Raw genomic sequence first — 6,672 nt, 5'->3', positions numbered from 1 at the left:
TCTCTTTCTTATATGTACTTACTACTGTAATGTGGAGATTTTTATTGTTATTTACTGCAATGCACTGCTGCGACAAAACGACAAATTTCACGACATACTAAACATGATTCTGATTCTGAATCTAACCCTAATGTTATCACATCGGGTTCTACCCGATAGGCAGCTTCTCTGCATTTCAAAGTTCACCACTGCAGCAGAACCGGTTGTTTGCTTTTGCTGCATTGGTCATAGTATGGAGGCGATTAGAGTTCGAATTCTGTGAAAATACTGGAGGGCATTGTATATTCTGTCGGTTCCGTTGCTCTTCATATTCATATTTCCACCACTCGACCATCCTCGCAAAGAACCTGGAACGCATGGCCCTTTGAAACGTACATTTAAATGTCATTTTCAAGTTACAGTACATTATTTCGCCAGTGCTCAACTGGTGATTGTGTAAGGAGCAGCTGCAACGATGAAACGGATGACTTAACAAAGCACCAGCTGAACACTTATTTGGAATAGAAAACCGCAGGGAGCTGATCACCAATTTCCAAGTCGTTTTTACTTGCTATATAAGTATAAACACACGCGGGTGCCCAATTCATATTGCAACGGATTTCAATTTGTATGCCTGCGCAGACTGGCCACCTCGACAGAAAATGATTTGGGATTGGCACCTACTTTACGAGTACTATTATTACCCATTTTTAGCAGCATTTGGAGTCCCCGGTAAGTTGGATCAGACTGAATTCTCCATTATGCTCCAATTGCTTCCTGGAGCTTGCAAACAGAAAATAAATATGAACGACGAATTAAATTTCGAAATTCTGGGTAGGATATTTGGAACGGATATCTGCATTGATCTAACAGGACTGTAAGCTGTAATTTGGAAACTGAAGAAATTTGCTCAGAAGATTCTTGGCATGCAGTTCGGTGGAATAATGAATGAACCACCTGAGAAAAAGCCGGACTCTGATTTCCTTGGACGGAATGGAGGCCGTTGCATAACAGTGGTAGATTTTTTTTTTAAATGAGGGAGGGGCGGGAGGAGGTGACCAGTCTTGATTTAGAAGATTTCACCTGCAGAAAGTCATCGCGGAGAATGGGAGGAAGAGCCTCGACTCCGTTACAACTGATACTTCCATCTGTTCCTCGCAGAGACTACCAGGACATACGTTACTAATTTATTTCGAACAGTGTGAATGCACGTTGTGTCCATAGCATTAATAGCATTACAGCCTAATACTAACCATTCTCTCAGGCACAAAATTAGGAATGCGTTATCCTTCAATTACAGTCGATTGAGTATTTTATTATCACCGCATTACTATTTTGATTAATTTTGACATGAATGCGAGACAATTCAGCCAGTGCGGGCTGTCTATCTGGCAGCCAAGGTAATACCTTTTGTATTTTGACACATGTTCATTTTAAGGCTCTTAATATTTGACAATTGTGAATTTTAAGAAACGTAGAAAAATTGTGGTGGTGGATCGTTAGAGATAAAAATCGAACTTTTGTCAGTATGATCAGCAGCATGTGAGATTTACAGAACAGATGGCCAGTGTCAATTTGGTTAGGTACTATGAAACATCTGAACTCGAACGTTACTCTCTTTCCTTTTATTCGGATTTCGAGAACAGCTACTAAGAGCTGGCACTTGCGGGGATTCTTTCCCATGCTTAACTGGGAAGCTGATTGGATAATTCATTTACAGCAGTTCGATAATTCATCATTCTTTCCCATGTATTTTCTCATATACAGACCATTCCCAGTGAATGACCATCCAATTGATTCTTCTCTGTTCAGAATTTAGAAGATCATTTGACTGTACTCTCGGAAGCCACCCTCTGATACTCAAAAGATTCCCGGTTTCTTCGCCAGATTGGCGCTGTATCAAAACCACTACAAACACAAGAGATTCTCCAGATGCTGAAAAAAATCAGCACCATTAGTTGCTTCTGTTTCCTGGAATACCCTCCCATCTTCCCCTATTCCCCACTTTGGTCTCTTACCTCTTCTCACCTGCCTTTCACCTCCCCAAGGGTCTCCACTTCTTTCCATTTCTCCCACGGTCTATTCTCTTCTCCTTTAAGACTCCTTCTTTCCAGCCTTAACCTTTACTACACACCTGGTTAATCTAGCACCTTCTTCCTATCCTCCTTCCCCTAACACCATTCCTCCTTTTTATGCTGGCGTCCTCCCTCTTCCTTTCAGGTCTTGAGGAAGAGTCTCCGACAGACCTGTCGTCTGGCCTGCTGAGTTCCTGCAGCATTTTGTGTGATTTGCTGTCTATTTACAAATTATTTTTTTTACATTTTTTAGTTCTCCAGGAAGTTGAACACTGCTCAGAAGTGTTTCCTTCTGCTGTTCCCAACGGTCGTTCCTTCAAACCACGTTTCCATTCTTCGTCCTTCTTTACTTTTTGTACTTTTAAGGCTGGGGTTAAATTAAATTATTCGACGTTATAGAAGTTTAGAATGAAATATGCATGTTTGTGTGAAAGATCGGGGACCAGAATCAAAGGAAGGGAAACATTTAAAAAGATGCCTATTTGCAGTTGGAGTGTGCGAATAAAATAACTAAATACCCTTCCCCCAGTCACTTCAGTCCCAGCGCAGCAGTTCTTAGCTCGGCTCAAGGTTTATTCTTTCATTTTCTCCCAGTGAACCTGTTGACGATTATGACGCTGTCCCGTGGAAAGTCCGGTCTCTCCAGATGTATCACTCGTTACCTGGTGGCTATGGCGACGGCGGACCTCTCGGTGATTGTCTGCAAGGTTATGTTGCACAAAATTGCTGCAATGTATTGGTGGTCCTCTTTCTTGTTGTACACTCCCGTGTGCAAGTTAATTCTCTTCCTATCGACCGCGACTGTCGACTGTTCTGTTTGGTTCACGGTCGCTTTCACCTTTGATCGATGTGTAGCCATTTCAACTCAGAAAATGGCAAGAAAATACTGCACCGAGAGAACAGCGGTGGTGGTTCTTCTGACACTGAGCGTGATCTTCTGTTTTAAGAACATTCCCTTGCCTTTTGCTTACGTTAGTTACTTCATTGACAAAAATATTTCGTGGGGTTGTCGTATACTACAGAGATTTTATGCTCTTCCAGAATGGGTTGCATTTTCTTGGACAGACCAGCTGTTAACTCCAGTGATTCCGTTCTGTTTAATTGTATTGTTCAATGTGCTGACCGTCCGGCGCATTTTGGTCGCTAATCAGGTGCGCAAAAGCCTCCGAGACTCCAGCAGCGAGGATCCCGAGATGGTGAAACGTAGGAGGTCCATCATTTTGCTGCTCGCCATCTCCAGCAGTTTTCTTCTACTCTGGGCCACAAGCGTTGCATATTTTGTTTACTACCGTGCGAAAGAGGCATTTCTTTTCAGAAGTTTGATGAGACGGTATCCAATGTTTGAACGTTCGGCGACTATGCTTCAGATGCTCAGCTGCTGTTCAAACACGTTCATTTACACCGCGACCCAGAGAAAGTTCAGAGAGGATCTGTTCCACGTTCTGAAATACCCCTTCACTCTAATCAGATCTTCAGTCAAATAAAGTCTATTTGTTATTCAGAAGCATGACGATAGAAGTCCAACGATAGGGGCCGTCAAAAGTTTAGATAATAAAGGAGCTTTGAATTAAAGGAAGCATATGGTTCCCGTAGATTAAAAATATAGTGAAATCAAAACTGATTTCCCCATTCCACAAGATCACGAATTGGTCTAGTGATATGTAAATAACTCTTTGCCCTCATTAAAGCCTACTTTCTTCTTTACCCGTGCAAAATGGCATAATTGTTAACCATGCACTTTTTCTTGTGATTGATTTGACATTGCTAGACATACAAATTGCTTTAAACCAGGGTTTCCAACCTGCGGTCTGCGGCATGAGAAGGATGGGATCTCTTCTTTAATCTATTAGTGGATTCCTGAACATCCGGTCGCACTTCTTTAGTTTAAGATCTGAAGATCTCCGCACAGCATTTCCTGTTTGTGTGACAGCCGACATGACGCGAAATCCATGATAGTGCCACTGCTTGTTAGCAGAAAGCCACTTCAGCTAATTGCTTTCTCTGGATGAATATTGAATGTTCCTACTGCGCCATTGACGGAAGTGGGAGGTTTATTTTATCTGGCTTATGGTATATTAAATAACATAATCATCATCATTGAACTCTCCATCGTATATACAGAACTATTTAGCGGCAAATGTAATTAACGGGAGAGGACGAAGTTAATTCAAACAAACCTTACTGTTCTTTAATGAAGACATTTATGCTTTGCAGCAAGATTGCTGTTCAAGGAGGCTAGGAGACATGCTTTTTCTGTTTTGTAACAAGATTGCTGTTCAAGGAGGCTAGGAGACATGCTTTTTTTGTTTTGTAACAAGATAGCAGTTCAAGGAGGCAGGAATTCTATGCAGAATGTATGAGATAAACTGTGCCGAAAAGGGATAACCAGATCGGATTTTATGGTTTGCTGGACCGTTCAGAAAACTGATGGAGGAGGAAATGAAACTGTTTCCGGTTCATTAAGTATGCAGAGAGTGATAGAGTCATAGAAGCAGGCCCTTCGGCTCATTTACTCCATGGCGAAACCATTTAAACTGCCTACCTTGATCTACCTGTTGCGGCACCATAGCTATCCCACCTCTGCTATTCATCTGCCTATCGAAATTTGTCTTAAATGTTGACACCGAGCTGACAGAACATCCCACACTCTCCCGACCCTCTGAGTGAAAATGTTTCCCTTCATGTTCCCCTTAAACTTTTCACCTTTTAACCTTACTCTTTGGCCTGTAGTTGAAGAATCACAAACGCGAGAAAATATACAAATGTTGGAAATCCAAGTTAACACACACAAAATGTTGGGAGGATCTCAGCAGGCCAGGCAGCATCGATCGAAAGGAATAAACAGTCGATGTGTCGGTGTGACACCGTGTATCAGGAGTGAAAAGTAAGATGAGAAGTATGAGTAAAATGGCAGGGAGGGGAAGGAAGAAGTAGAATGTGGTGGGTGAGAGGTGAAATGGGGAGACAGGGAAGTGAAGTAAATGACCCTGGAAGAAAGGTTAGAAGGAACACCAGGGGGGTGGGTAATGAGAACCACGGGGTACAGTAGATGACCACAGCAGACTCACAGGTGAAGAGTCGTCTCACCTGGAAGGACTGTTTGGCGCACTGAATGGTAGTGAAGAAGGAGGTGTAGTGACAGGTATGGCATTTGTTCTGTTTGTAACGGTAAGCATCAGAAGGGAGATCAGTGGATAGGGACGAGTGAACAACGGAGTCACGTAGGGAGAAATCCCTGCGAAAAGCAGGAAGTTGAGAGGAGGCAAAGACGTGCTTGGTGGTGGGATCCTGTTGGAGATGGCAGACGTTACGGAGAATTACGTGCTGGACGCAGAGGCTAATGGAGTTGTAGGTGAGGTCAGGAGGAACCGCATCCCTTGGACTGTGGATGGAATATGGAGCGAGAGCAGACGTGCGTGAAATAGAAAAGATGCAGTTGAAGGCAGCATTGATAGTGGTGGGGGGTAGGAAACATAGAAAATCTACAGCACAATACAGGCCCTTCGGTCCACAAAGCTGTGCCGAACATATCCTTGCCTTAGAACTGTCTAGACTTACCCATAGCCCTCTATTTTTCTAAGCTCCATGTACCTATCCAGGAGCCTCTTAGAAGACCCTGTCGTATCCGCCTCCACCACGGCAGCCGGCAGCCCATTCCATGCACTCACCACTCTGCATGAAAAACTTACCCCAAACATCTCCTCTGTACCTACTTCCAAGCACCTTAAAACTATGTCCTCTCGAGCTAGCCATTTCAAACCTGGGAAAAAGCCTCTGACTATCCACACGATCAAAGCTTTTCATTATCTTGTACACCTCTATCAGGTCACCTCTCATCCTCCGTCGCTCCAAGGAGAAAAGGTTGAGTTCACTCAACCTATTCTGATAAAGCATGCTCCCCAATCCAGGCAACATCCTTGTAAATCTCCTCTGCACCCTTTCCATGGCTTCCACATCCTTCCTGTAGTGAGGCGACCAGAATTGAGCACAGTACTCCAAATGGGGTCTGACCAGGGTCCTACAGAGCTGCAATATTACATCTCGGCTCTTAAACTCAATCCCACGGTTGATGAAGGCCAATGCACGGTATTCCTTCTTAACCACAGAGTCAACCTGCGTAATAGCTTTGAGTGTCCCAGTGGACTCGGACCACAAGTTCCCTCTGATCCTCCACATTGCCAAGAGTCTTACCATTAATGTTATATTCTGCCATGATATTTAACCCACCAAAATTTATCACCTCACACTTATCGCGGTTGAACTCCATTTGCCACTTCTCAGCCCAGCTTCCATCCTATCAATGTCTGCTGTAACCTCTGACAGCCCTCCACACTATCAACAACAACCTCAAGCTTTGTGTCATCAGCAAATTCACTAACCCATCCCTTCACTTCTTCATCCAGGTCATTTATAAAAATCACGAAGAGTTTGGGTCCCAGAACTGATCACTGAGGCACACCACTGGTCATCGACCTCCATGCGGAATATGACCCATCTACAACCACTCTTTGCCTTCCGTGGGCAAGCACGTTCTGGATTCAAAATCAATGACCCCTGGGATCCCATTCCCCCTTACTTTCTCAATAATCCTTGTATGGCGTACCTTAACAAATGCCTT

Source organism: Mobula hypostoma, chromosome 10, assembly GCF_963921235.1.
Source record: "Mobula hypostoma chromosome 10, sMobHyp1.1, whole genome shotgun sequence".
Taxonomy (NCBI): Eukaryota; Metazoa; Chordata; class Chondrichthyes; order Myliobatiformes; family Myliobatidae; genus Mobula; species Mobula hypostoma.
Note: the sequence above shows the minus strand (reverse complement) of the source record.